The sequence below is a fragment of the Vombatus ursinus genome, unplaced genomic scaffold (assembly GCF_900497805.2).
Source record: "Vombatus ursinus unplaced genomic scaffold, bare-nosed wombat genome assembly UNPS02014793.1, whole genome shotgun sequence".
Classification (NCBI taxonomy): domain Eukaryota; kingdom Metazoa; phylum Chordata; class Mammalia; order Diprotodontia; family Vombatidae; genus Vombatus; species Vombatus ursinus.
The window spans coordinates 9,532,907-9,547,296 of record NW_020954571.1 but is presented as its reverse complement, the minus strand read 5'-3'; the positions used below and the strand labels follow the sequence as shown (position 1 = coordinate 9,547,296).

At 36.1% G+C, this 14,390-nt stretch overlaps 1 protein-coding gene across 2 annotated transcripts in view; it reads right to left on the bottom strand.

Moving 5' to 3' along the window:
* FNBP1 (formin binding protein 1) overlaps positions 1-14,390 on the bottom strand; it is a 173,538-nt gene that overhangs the window by 125,489 nt on the left and 33,659 nt on the right. The window lies entirely within an intron of this gene.

Below are 14,390 nucleotides of genomic sequence, written 5' to 3'. Positions count from 1 at the left end.
AATTATTCTATGATCTTCAGGTGACAGTGCAAATTTCCATGCTATTTTTGTTTAACTAAGAAAAGTATATCAATAGAAGAGATTAGATAAGAGAGAATCAGAAATAATGGAATTCAGTAACTTAGTGTTCAAAGAGCGGAAACACATAAAAACACAAACAAAAAAAAGGACAAACAAAATTAATGCATATATAGAAAATTAACAGAAATATAAAAGATCAAAAATTCCCCAATAGATAAGTGGTCAAAGTATGTGAAAAAAAATTTTTTTTCAAGAGAATTCTCCCCAGCCCTTAAGTCAGGAGGACCTGAGTTCAAATCTGGCCTCAGACCAAACACTTGACACTTACTAGCTGTGTGACCCTGGGCAAGTCACTTAACCCCAATTGTCAAAAAAAAAAAAAGAAAAAGAAAAAGAAAAAAAAAAGAATTCTCCAAATCACTAATAATCACCCCAGGGGTCACTGACAAAAAGAAAGACTCCATATATACCAAACTATTTATGACAACACTTTTTGTAGTAGCAAAGAGCTGGAAACAAAGTAGACATCTATCAGTTGAGGATTGGCTTAACAAAGTGTGATATATGAATGTAAGGGAATACTATTTGTACTGTAAGAAAGTATAAGCAGAATACTTACAGAAAAATATTGAAAGACATATGTAAACTCATGCAAAAGAACATGACCAGGAAAATATATACAAAAATACTGATTAAAAGAACCATCATCATAAAATATGAAAAATGAATGTTACAAATTATAAAGAACAAGCTTGGCCCCAAAGAAGAGTTATGAGAAGATACTTCAATCCATTCTTTTACAAAGATGGGGGGATGGATGACCATGGATGTACAACACTATGTGAGATTTTTTTCAATGGATTAAATTGATTTTGCTGGATTTCCCCCCCTTCTTTCTCTCACTCTCTTTTCTTTTTTTTTTGGCTGGACAATGGAGTTAAGTGAATTGCCCAGGGTCACACAGCTAGTAAGTGTCAAGAGTCTAAGGTTGGATTTGAACTCAGGTCCTTCTGACTCCAGGGCCAATGCTCTAACCACTGCACCACCTAGCTGCCACCCCCTTTCTCTTTTCCATTTAAAAAAAAAGGCATATGCGTATGCGTGTGTGCGCGTGTGTACATGTCATAATTTGCTAGGAGAGAGAAGGGAAAGACATAAAGAAAATAAGATGATGTAAAAGCAAAATGTCAATAAAAATGTATTTTTAAAAAAACATTCAAATTAAAAAAATAAAAAAGACAAAAAGCTTTTATGAAGCACTTATTATGTGCTAAGTTCCAGAAATATGAATACAAAAACAAAAGCAAGACAATTCCTTTCAAAGAGCTCATATTCTAACCGGGCAGAGGATATGGGAAATTTCATCTGCCAAGTCAGATGACAGTAGTTCTTTGGGTATAGTGGCAAAGCAGATGGTAATGCATTTTCTTTAAAGTAATTTCCACTGATGACATTATATCGATTTCTGATACTGAATCTTTCAAAAATGCCAAGAATTTTAGTTGTGACACCTTTTATTTTATAGTCTCAGATAGCTGGAGAGTCAGTTGCTAGGTAAGCTCACTACAACGTTTGCTCTCAGGTATATGTATGGAATGTGATAAAGGTACAATGTGAGGGGCTGGCCTTGGAAAAAAGAACAGCCATCTCTTCATCAGAGACTGGAGTAAAAGGGAAAAAAAGAGGAAATGATGTCAAAGTGTTTTAAAATGGAGTGAAGCTGGGAGTTCAAGGCAGATGGTCTCTCTTTCCTTAGTAAAGCATGATGCAAGAGGGTAGGGGAGTAGATAATATGAGAGTTTGAAGAGAGAAATGAAGGTTTGGAACATCTGCTATGGAGAATATGACAGAACTAATTAGTATGACTTCTAAGGTGTTGTAGTTGAATAAATGGAGTGATGGTAAAGCCCTTAGCAAAAATAGGGAAGTTTAGAAGAATTTAACTTATGGTAGGTAAGTTTGGGAAAGAAAGATAATTAGCTATATTTGGAACATGCCTATGAAATATCCAGTTCAAAATGTCCAATGGGTAGTTGATGTGAAATAGGAACTCAAAGAAACCAGGCATGAATATATAGGATTATGTATCATCATCACAGAGATGAACAGTAATTCACTGAATGCTAATTTTAAATAAGATTATTACTGTCGACTCAAAGAGGACAAGAGCATTCTGCCTTTAATACCTATTACCTATATGACCCTGGGCAAGTTATTTAAGTCATATGTGATGAGTATGGGATCGAACTCCTAAAAGGAAAAAACCATGTCTTTGGGATCTGGACCCCAAAAAGGAAAATCCTGTTTGCCTAAGGCTGTAATCCACTCAACTGGCCTTTCATTGTGGCTATGCCCAATTTTCCAATTCTGTTACCTCCCAACTGTCCCTGGCCACTTCCCACCCTTAATCCTATCTAGACCCCATTCGAGGCCTCCCAATCACTCCCTTCAAGATCTTTCCTAGATGCCTCTCACAGTCTTTCTGTATATAAGGTCCATCTTGTCTCCATTAAGGTGCTCCACTAAGGCATCTGGGCCAATATGGTGGATCTTTAATAAATCTTGTCTTTGGCTGAAAGAAGGCTTGGGTTGAACTCATTTGGGCAGGACCTGCGTGTTGTGATTTTGGGGTCCCAGCACTCCTAAACCTCTACACCTCAACAGTACGGACTTTTCACCTTTAAAATGAGGGGTTAGGTTAGAATGCCTCTAAAGTTCCTTTCAGATCGAAATCTGATGATACTATAAGAAACTGGTGATATTGTACTCCTGCTGTTTAATGAATGATAGGCAGCCAAACTGATAATATAATTTCTACATACCTAGAATTTCTATCCTTTGAAAACTAATAGCAGGATCTTTCAAGAAGTCATTCTTGGATGACATCCCATTGAAACACAAAGTTCAAACATTGACTGTACAATGCCAACATAAACTGCTCTGACTGCTTGCTTTTAATTAAATAGACAAAATAAATCATATTTGGCACCATGTATACAAAGTCTTACTTTAAAAGTAAATTGATTGAGGATGATGGATCACATGACCAACAAGACAGGAGGATTATATATTTTTTCCAATACCCTCTTAAATCTCTTCAAAATAGGAGTTACCAGAGACAAAGCAATTTTAGCTGTCCCCATGGTCTAGGACAAGTTCCCAAAGTAGGCGACACCTGCCCCCTGGGGAGAGGGTGTGCCAGAATGATGGGGCAGTAGGGTGCAATTGGGGGGTGTTGAATAAAAATAAGGGGGTGGTGGAAGCGTAAGGAAAGAAGAGAAAGAGAAGAAAAGTTTGAAAAGCTGTTTGTAAATGTTTCATCTGTTGTGTAACAGTTAAAATCATCAACCTGTGAGTAGTCCCGGCTGTCAGAATAGGAACGCAGCTGACCAGATCCAGTTGGGTAACTCAACTCCTCTTCCCTTCCCCCTTCCTCTCATCCTCCTCCTCACCCTCTCCCTCTTTCTCTCTCCTCTCTGGGGTTTACTGGCTAGATTTCTTTCTCAAAGACCAAGTCTTAAACCCAACTCAAACAGGAGCCCACAGATTGGACCACCATAGGTCCCTGCCCAAGCACCACTTAAAGATTGTTTTTTGGGCCCTCCGGGCTCACAGTGAATTAAATTGTAACTATTTCTCTTTAGGTTAGCAATCCTGAGGGTCTTCCCCTCCCAGTTCTTTTTTTTTTTTTTAATTAAATTAAAGGGGCCATCCCTTGACTCACTTCTTAAAGAGGCCTATTCACTGAATGGGTGTTACCTCACTCAAAGTGAGAACCTGAAAAGACCTTAGCTTAAAAGCACCAGGATCTCCCATTGCATCTTGGGCAATCTCCAGTCATCCTGATGAATATCTGGCCACTGGATCCTGATGGCTCTGGGGGTGGCAGTGAGGCTGGTGACCTTGCATAGCCCTCCCCCACTAAAATCAAAGTCAATTACAAGTCATGTCATCATCTCCCTGATATCATGGTCCCCTTCTAGAAGTTGTTGTGATTACATTATTTTCCAAATAAACACAAAATGCAAGGTATAACCAATTAGTGGTCAAGTCCACAGGTCTTAACAAGCAAGTGTGGGCAGGTAAGCATTTTTGGGAAGTCCAGCATACATTAGCAGGAACATGTGCATGTAATGACTTGTTTGCAAAATTGCATTATCAAAATTTCAATGCAGGAAAAACCCACAAATTTACAATAAATTATTAAATTAAGATGCATCATTTAAAAAATATTTTATATTTCTTAAATGATGCAAATTAGAAAAAAAAAACATTAAACAGACAGTTAAAGAAAGTAGATTTCTGGGGGGACGCTGAATAATTTTTTTAAAAGGGGGTGTTAGGCCAAACAAGTTTGGCCTCTGATCTAGGACATCAAGAACTCAAAATGAGGTAAAACTCCAACGAACTAAGATAATAATTCCTAATCACAATGTACTTATTTAGTACCATTTCCCCCACCAACTACTGATTGGGATAGGGTCCAAGCCCTTAAAAGGAAAAGATCATGTCTTTGGGATCTGGACCCCAAAAACGAAAATCCCTGAACTTTCCCAAATCTCTGACATTTGCCTGAGGCTGTAATCCACTTAACTGGTCTTTCATCGTGGGTATGCCCAATCTCCCAATTTGGTTCAATTACCTCTTGATTGCCCCTGGCCACTATCCACCCTTAATCCTATCTAGACTTCATTCTCCCTTGGCCAAGTGGTCCAAGTCCTGGACAATCTGTTCACCCTAGCTTACTGGCTACTCCCATTCAGATCCTCCTTAGACCCCTTCTCCAGTTACCCCAAACTACTTGGCTACTCCTAGATCCCTCCCACAGTCTTTCTGTATATAAGGTCTATCTTGTCTCCATTAAGGTGCTCAGATTCTTAAAATCCAGCCTGCTTGCATTAGAAATACAAATGTTCAGATTCTTATAATCTAGCCAGTGCTTGGATTCCTTAAGAGTCTAGCCAAAGGCCCAGATTCCCCCCCCCCCCCATGGTAATGAAAGTTCTAATAAACCTTGTCTTTGGCTGAAAGAAGGCATGGGTCGAATTCATTCAGGCAGGACCCATATCCTTGGCTCTCGATAATTTGGGGTCCCAGTACCTCTAAACTCTAAACCTCAACACTACCAAACTGTAGCAGCAGGGTTGCACAAGTGACCCACAAACTTGCCACAGAACTCAACTCTATATTCTGTTCCGCCCCCCTAGTACACTGAGACCCAGAAACCTATTAAGGGTATGACAACAGAATGCAGCACAATAGAGCTATGCCATAAAAGAGTTCAGAAATGAAAGAACTAAGCAAAAGGGAAAACTGAGGCAGTGTACCTGTGAATAGCACTTCACAAAGTCTGAGAAAAGAGCCCAGCACCAACTTGGGGACAATTTTGTACCTTCCTAAGTTACTTGGGGCAGAAAACGAGACTAATGAACAATGAATCTTCCAAGTTGGGAGGAGGCTGAGCCCATTTTGAGGTCTAGTTCCCAGAAAACTGCCACCAAAGAGAATGGAGTTGGAAGTGAGCAATTACGGAAAAAAACCCTGAAATTAACAAAGATTTCAGGAAAAAGAAATCTCAAAGCCCTTGAGCATTAAGCGGTGTATAAACAAACAGAAGGTATTAATAACAAGGGACTAGGGTGTTCAGATCAAGAAAAAGAGTTCAGGCATCTCTGAATAAATATTCTAAAACAAAGGCAAATTAATCAAAATAAGGAAAAGGACCATGTGGATTCACAAAAGAACCACAGCAGGATGTTCTGGAATGGTTTAAAAGAGAAATAAGAATTTTAAAAGCAAAATATATGGGCTATATAGAAGAAATAATTGTCAGAGTAGAAAAACTTGAAACTAAGGTGACAAGCCTCACCAAAGAAACAAAAGAGTATAAATGGCTGGCACTGCAAATACACAGAAGTGAAGGGCAATCTGGAAGAAAAGGAAAAAAACCCAATAACATTAAAAGAAAACACGAACTCCATACAAGCAAGACAGGATGTATAGAAACAATCTAAGGATTACAGGTCCTCCAAAAAGAATACTGGACAAAAAGCAATTAACTAATTAATTGCTATTGGTGGAAAGATGAGAAGGTTAGAAAAAGTTGTCCTGAAAGAACCAGAGAAGTGGGATTAAATATCAACAAATATTCATTCACCGTTATGTCTACACAGGAAAACATATATGTGAACTGTGAATTTTGCTTTCATGTTTATAAAAATCAATGAGCCCCATTTCAAAATAGGTCTGCCATTTAGGGTTACTCCATCTGTAACAGAATAAATTCTGCTGGATCAATTTAAATTTGGCAAAAATTAATTTTTCCTCTAAAATAATTGTACTCATGTTGATTTTTTGTGTTGCTAGCCAAATGGAAAGCTTTAGATTTTCCATGTGGGAGTCAATACAAATTAAAAGTAAGCATTATAAACATAATATCAATTTTATCTTTGCAGAATACACATTTGGATATATTACAGGATCAAAAAGAAAATACCCAGTCTGAATATAACAGGCCCAATTAAGCTATTGCTAGGATCTGCATTTCAGGCAGTACAACTATGTTTTTATCACATTCTTCTCAGTGTGAATATTAAAGGAGAACTTCCTCTTAACAGTCAAAAACCTAGCATGAAATTAACAACAGGATCTCTAAATATCAGAAAATACCCATGTCCACATTTATAATACTATCTATATACTATGCACTCAATCTTTAATCCTTCATATTCTGGCCATCCTCTTTCTATTCCATCTTGCTAATCAAATGGATGGGTAAGTTTTGGGGTTGTTGTTGTTTACTAAATGTTGCATATATTTAGGACATATTATCTATAATAATATTCAAAGTATAATATTTTCACATCAATATAAAGGTAGAGAGCTTTAGATAAGGACTCAACTAAAGCTATTAAATGAGACAAAAATTACAATAAAAATTACTAACAATACTAGTGAATTAACATGCAAAACTAATTCATCAGATTCATCAGTCTTACTCAAATAATAACATCTTCATGTGTTTGCGGATTCAAAGGAGGTTAAGAGTCTAAAGAACTCTGGAAAGCTGCGAGCTTTTCACATGGCAGGGAGCTTTCAACTCTACTCCAAACAAGACAAAAAAAGACAGTAAAAAAGCAACTCTGAATTTCTATTTAAGCATATATGTACAGACATACATACATACACAATACTTTGATCAACTTTTGTGTATATAGATATGTGTGCTTTTAGCCATACACATACCACCATGTTGGTTTGCAATGCCAACATGTTGGTTTATATCTGACTTTAATGACAATGGTTAATTTTTGATAATTCATGGATCTATAATTTCAACAGCATAGGTACTCTAACCACTGACACCCATTACAATCCATCCACACTACTTCACTCTGTACAACTCTTATACGTGTCTTTTCACAAATTATCAACCAAAGGGTCCTCTTTACATGCTGAGAACTGCCCTCTACATGATTTGACTTTGCACAGATACCAATGGAACACAGACCATTCTTGCTACATGACCAGGCTACACTCTTTTCTTGTCACACATCTCTCTTTGCCTCTATTTTCTCACGTCACATCTCTCAATCCTTTGCAAATTGGGCTCTAACTTCATCATCCAGCTAATCACTCTCCAAAATTACCAACAAGCTGTTGCCATATCTATGCTGACCTACTTGCTCTTCATTAAACATGACACTCCACCTCCCAGGTCCTTTCTTGCCTTTGTACTGATTGTCCTCTATCCCTGGAATGTTCTGTCCCCTAACCTCCACCTCAGCTTCCCTAGTATCTTCAAGACTGAGTTGCACCCTATGTAGAAAGCTTTTCCCAGTCAGTCCGCTACTAGTGCCTTCTCTTGGAGTTTACCTTCCATTTATGCTTTATATATCTAGTATGTACACAGTTATTTCACATTTTCTTAACTACTTAGAATATGAGCTGCTGGAGGGCAAGGACAATATTTTTGCCTATCTTTCTAACCCCAGTGCTTAGCATAGTGCCTGGTATGTATAAAGAGTTTAATAAATATTTGTTGATTGACACTGCACTTAATGGTACCACTGTTTTATGCATTACTTATTATTACTTATTACTTATATTACTACATTAATAATCAGAATGTCAATGAACAAAGTTATCTTTCTTATTATATCTTTCAAAGAATCTTGTATAATTTACTCATTTGCATGGGAGACACCTTTTTAGAAGAGAATATTTCATATTTTCATTAAAATAACCCTTTTCTATGGTATACAGTATAGTACCATAATGTATGTAAAATGATCTTTTGTAAATTATTTCCATTTTCAAAAAATTCTAATATAGGTAACATAAAATTCAAAATTTCAAACAGCTGAAAATGTTATTTTCTGAATAATGAAATTATTCTAAACTACTCAGTTAAATTTCACCATACTTTTAGGTGATTTTTAACTTCAATGACAACTGTCAAAACTATTGAAAGCTCACTGCTAAAAACAACCAATTTTTGTGCCAATTTCTGTCTTCCAGACACTACTTAGAATAACATCAGCAAAGTTATCGAAAACTATTAAATACTCATTTCAGTTATATATTTAGGATTTTAAACAACTTTTAAAATGGGGAATTGATCTATACAAAGTGACTTTTTTGGGGGTAAGGGGTGTCAAGACCTAGGATTTCAATGCTATGATGAACTCTGAGTAATACCCTATAACAATGCAAAAGAGCAACTATTGTATAGCCAGGCATAATAGATAAAGAGCTTTTGAGTGAAATCAGAAGGACAAAGGTTCTTCAACTCCAGTTTCAGTTACCTACTGGCAGTATGACCCAGGGTAACCGTAACCCACTTAAGCTCTTAATAACTCAGAGAACTCTTTAAGTAAATACTTTATTAGCTAATAATTTTTTGCTTTTGGTTTAATAGTACTTTAAAAATACAATCTGAAGTAAAACTTTAGCACATTTTTAATGGAAGATGCGAATATACCTCAGCTTTCAATTACACTTAGGGAGGCAGTGGATCGAGCACGGCCCTGGATTCAGGAGGACCTGAGTTCAAATTCAGCCTCAGACACATAACACTTACTAGCTGTGTGAACCTGTATGACCCTGGGCAAGTCACTTAACCCACATTGCCCAACCAAAAAAAAAAAACAACAACAAATCAATTACACTTAGGAGACATACAGAAGACATATGAGGAATTCAATTGTTTTGACTAGTTTTTATGATAAAATTTTAAATTTCTTTCTTTCTTTTTTGGCTAGGCAATGGGGTTAAGTGACTTGCCCAGGGTCACAGAGCTAGTAAGTGTTATGTGTCTGAGGGCAGATTTGAACTCAGATCCTCCTGACTCCAAGGCCAGTGCTCTATCCACTGTACCACCTAGCTGCCCCAAAATTTTAAATTTCATAAGAAAGGTTTTTTCAAATGAACAAACAGGTCTTAAAAATTCTCAAATATGACAACCTCTTGATGAGCCAGGAGAAAGCTATCTTGATGACAGTGAAAGTTAGTACTTGAAAATTCTGGGGTTTTTTTTCCTTAAGTTTTTTTTTTTTATTAATTTATCAACAATCACTTCCATAAACTTTTGAGTTTTAAATTTTTCTCCCCCTCCATCCCCAAGATGGTAAGCAATCTAATATAGGCTATACATATACATTCCTATTAAACATATTTTCACACTAGTGATGTTGTAAGAATTAGAATAGGAGGAACCACCAGAAAGAGGAAACAAAACAAAACAGAAGAAAAAAATATCAAATAGTATGCTTTGATCTGCATTCAAACTCCACAGTTCTTTCTTTGGATGTGGATAGCATTTTCCATCATGAGGCTTTTGGAGATGTCTTACTTAGATTCTTGTATTGCTGAGAGGGGTTAAGTCTATTAAAGTCAGTTATCACTCAATGTGGCTGTTACTGTGTACAACATTCTCCTGGTTCTGCTCACTTCACTCAGCATCAAACCATACAAGTCTTTCCAGGTTTATCTGAAGTCTGTCTGGTCATCATTTCTTATAGCACAACAGTATTCCATTACATTCGTATATCACATGCACAATAATGATTACTATCTGTGTCTCTCTCTATCCTTTTCCCCCGTTTATGCTTTTCTTTCTCCTTTCTCCTTTTCCCTCCTCACTAATGTTTTGCTTTTGACCAGTTTGACTGACTTCCTCAGTACCACCTCCCTTCTATTAGCCCCCTCTCTTTTCTTTTCCCTTTTCCCTTTTCCCTCCTATTGCCTATAGGGCATGTTAGATTTCTATACTTAACTGATTATGTTATTCCCTTCTTGACCCAAATCTGATGAAAGTAAGGTCCAAACAATGCTCATCTCCCTCCTTTCTTTCCCTCCTCTGCTTGTAATAGGTTTTTGTGCCTTTTCCTGTGATGTAATTTACCCTTGTCTGCCTCCTCCTTTCCTTTTCTCTCAGTTCATTTTCTTAGTTAGATCAGATTAATTCACTTATTTGGATCCATTTAACCCACTTGATTAGATTTTTTTCATCATTACATCAAAGTCAATTTATATCCACTCCCTTTATGTATACCCCTTTAACATGGTGTAATAACAATACAGTTCTTAAGAGTTACAAGTGTCATCTTCCCTTGTAGGGATGTAAGCAGTTTGCCCTTATAAATAACATGCTGTTTCTTTCTGTCCTGTTTACCTTTTTATGTCTCTCTTGAGTCTTGAATTTGAAGATCAAATTTTCTGTTGAGCTCTAGTCTTTTTATCAGGAAGGTATGGAAGCTATTTCGTTGAATATCCATCTCCTCCCCTGAAAGATCATGCTCATTTTTGCTGGGTAAAAAATTCTGTTTTTTTTTAAATGCCCTTTTCTCCATGCTAAAACAATTCACCATGGCGAAAGTAACACCTCATTAGGTATTCAAGATGGTATTCAAGCCTATGTCTCCTCAGGTTAATCATACTGTTAACTTTAGTCTTATGAGTGAAAGTCTATTTGTATAGGCTACCAAAAAAAAAAAAAGAGTTGTGTGGTCAAAGAATTTTGGAGGGTGGGAGGAATGACCCATCATATCAGGTTGAATTATTCTCATTTTGAGGTGAGGAGAGTCATTTTATTTATCCTTTTTTTTTTTAGTTTGTTCCTTAATGAGTAAAAGGCAAAGTTAACTACTACCTACCTTAATTAGTTAAGCAGTGATGGGATACTACTGAAGCTTTACATATGAAAAGTACATATAAACAAGGAATATTTTAATTTTGCTGCTGGACTGCCACTTAGGCAAGAAAAACTAAATATACATTGTATAACTATAAGGAAAGGGTCAATTAAGTGTGAAGTTATAAAATAACAAAAACCAAAAATAGAGGGCAATAGTTCTTTGTTTCAATGTATCAGACAATAAGCTATATGATAAGCAATACTCTACTCTTTAACAAGAATAGAAACAGAATTTTTAAGAAATGAGATTGTCAAAAATTTTTTTAAAAAAGAAATGAGATTGTCATTAATTTTATTTATTAAGGGTCTACTATGCCTAAAGATTCCATTTAAATAAGGGACATAAAAACCTAAAAAAAAAAAGTCACATTCACAATTTTCAAGGACCATACAATCTTGTTTTTTAATTAATTTATTTTTAGTTTTCAAAATTCACTTCCATAAGCTAGTTTCAAACTCCATAGTTCTTTCTTTGAATGTGGATAGCATTTTCCATCATGAAACTTTTGGAGATGTCTTAGATCCTTGCATTGCTGAGAAGAGCTTAGTCTATCAAACTTAGTCGTTGCACAACGTAGCTGTTACTATGTACAATATTCTGGTTTTGCTCACTTCACTCAGCATCAGTCCATACAAGTCTTTCCAGATTTTTCTGAAGTCCACTTGCTCATCATTTCTTGTAGTGCAATAGTATTCCATTGCATTCATATACCACAACTTGTTCAGCCATTCTCCAATTGATGGGCATCCCCTCAATTTCCAATCTTTGCCACCACAGAAAGAGCTACTATAAATATTTTTGTACATGTGGGTCCTTTTCCCATTTGTATGATCTCTTTGGGATACAGCCCTAGAAGTGGGATTTTGGGGTCAAAGAGTACGCACATTTTTATAGCCCTTTGGCTATATATCTATATATATCTATCGATATCTATATCTATCTATCTATAGACACATACATACATAAAGCCCTTTTGGCATAGTTCCAAATTGCTCTCCAAAATGATTGGATCAGTTCACAACTCCACCAACAATGCATTAGTGTTCCAGTTTTCCCAAAATCTTCTCCAACATTTATCATTTTCCTGTTTTGTCATGTTAGCCAATCTGATAGGTGGACCATATAATCTTATAACATGGTTTATGCTAACATATAACATAGTATAAATTCTTCAACAGTCTGTCCTGAAATGCATGTTCATATTCTAACTGTCCTAAATATGAAGATTTGAGAAGACAAAGTATAAACTTAAGTCTATTATTTTTCTACTGCGGCATTCTTCAGGATTAAATCCAGAATTAGAGCTGTTACCTTTTTCTGAACTAAGACTACATCAGTGCCTTCAAATTATATAACTCACTTTTCACTGGACACGGCATTCTTTCAACTTTAATGAAACAGTATATGAATGCTGCTAAGAAACTCAACTATTTTCAATAGTTGGAAAGTTCTTAGTGCTGTTCTTCTGGTGAATATCTCCAAATTTTTCACAAACTTTCTGTTCAAATACTAATCCTGAAGTGAATATTTTCAGTATCTCAGCACAACTGCTTTGTCACAATTGCTAAAAAATAAGCATCACAATTAATGAAACTGTATTAAGGACCTCAGTGAAACCTTATATAGCAGCATAGGCCTACTAACCAATGGTTTAAAGTAAAGTTGGCCTTAAAACAAATCATCAAGGAAAGTTAGTAGGTAATAACTTACAATCCACTGAAGTATTAATATACCTCTTAAGGCCACTGCTATTAAGATAGACAATGAAACAATGTAGAACTACAGTTATCCCTACCACATCACGACTTTCCCCTTGGTGGCGGGTTGGCATAAGAAATTAAATGGGAATTTTGGGGGAGTTTTGCGGAAGCCACAGATGACACAGAAAAAGTTTAGAAACTCATGGCATGAAATGGCATAAAATATGTATATAACAACAACACTTTATAAAAAAAAAAGAAAAGAAAAAATTCAGACTTCTCTAGTACAATGGGAGAGCCAAAAACTTTTACGCGGATTTTCCAGACTGTGAGGCCCACCACACCACTAATCATCATAAAGTGAAAGGGGGATAACTGTAGTAGATATATTAACTATTGATAAAAATGTTTGAAAACTTTCAAGGTCCTATTTATCATTCTGCTCAGAATACAAATTTCTCAAAGATCTGCAAGTCATCACTCATGAAACTTAAATCATCAAAGCAAAATTTATTGCATCCTTCCCTATTTGACAGTTTTAACCATTCTACTTTTTAATGTCACCCTGGGCCTTGTTGGTACAGGTAGCAACATTCTGACACCCCCTATACAGAACCGTAACTTTTTATTACTGGCTATAATGTAATTTACACTGGTAGCTGGTCCACATGAGCCAAAGCCCAATGAGATTTTCTTCTATTCATCCTTCCCTCTCCCTTCCATCTTCTATCTTTCTGTCTTCTCTGCTACAAACATACTTAGGTTCCCCTTAGCCAAAAAAAATTCCCCTAATTCTGCTATCCCCCTTAAGCTATACCTTCTACCTTCCCTTCCTTCACTAACTCAACATTTACGCCATTTAAAAGAAACAATTCATTTCATGTACCTACATTTAGTCCAAATTCCTAAGTACAGTCACACCCTAGACATTCAGTCTATGGTACTGAGTTCCTGGTAACTTAAATAGCATCATTAAAGCACATTCCTTACATGTCACATCCTGGGTTGCTGAAGTGTTCACAAATCTTTTACCATTATTAGCATTTTGTTGAGCTCCTGCCCTTTGGGAGCTATACACAAAGTTTCTATTAAAAGCATCTATCTTTTAGGCTCAGGTAAATCTGAACCACAAATGTGGTATCTGTTAGTTCTGAGGTTAATTAACAACCAGTACACTGACAACATATTATTTCAGTGCCTATTGCTCTCTGAGTTTAGATTATCTGAATCTTCCTTCAAGATTTCAAAAACTTAACTGCCAAAATCATTAGTATAGTAAATATTAAAATGCCTTTGTTTTGTGAGGCAACTTGTAAGTGTATTCTTTAACCAGAAAGCACCATAGAATTTTAGGGGTTGAAAGAATCCTAAAGGTAGTTAGAGGGAATAATTATATTGACAGATAGGAAGGGATGATATCTAAGAAATAAAATTAAGGGGTAAAAAGGGATTATACTGGGAGAAGGAGAAG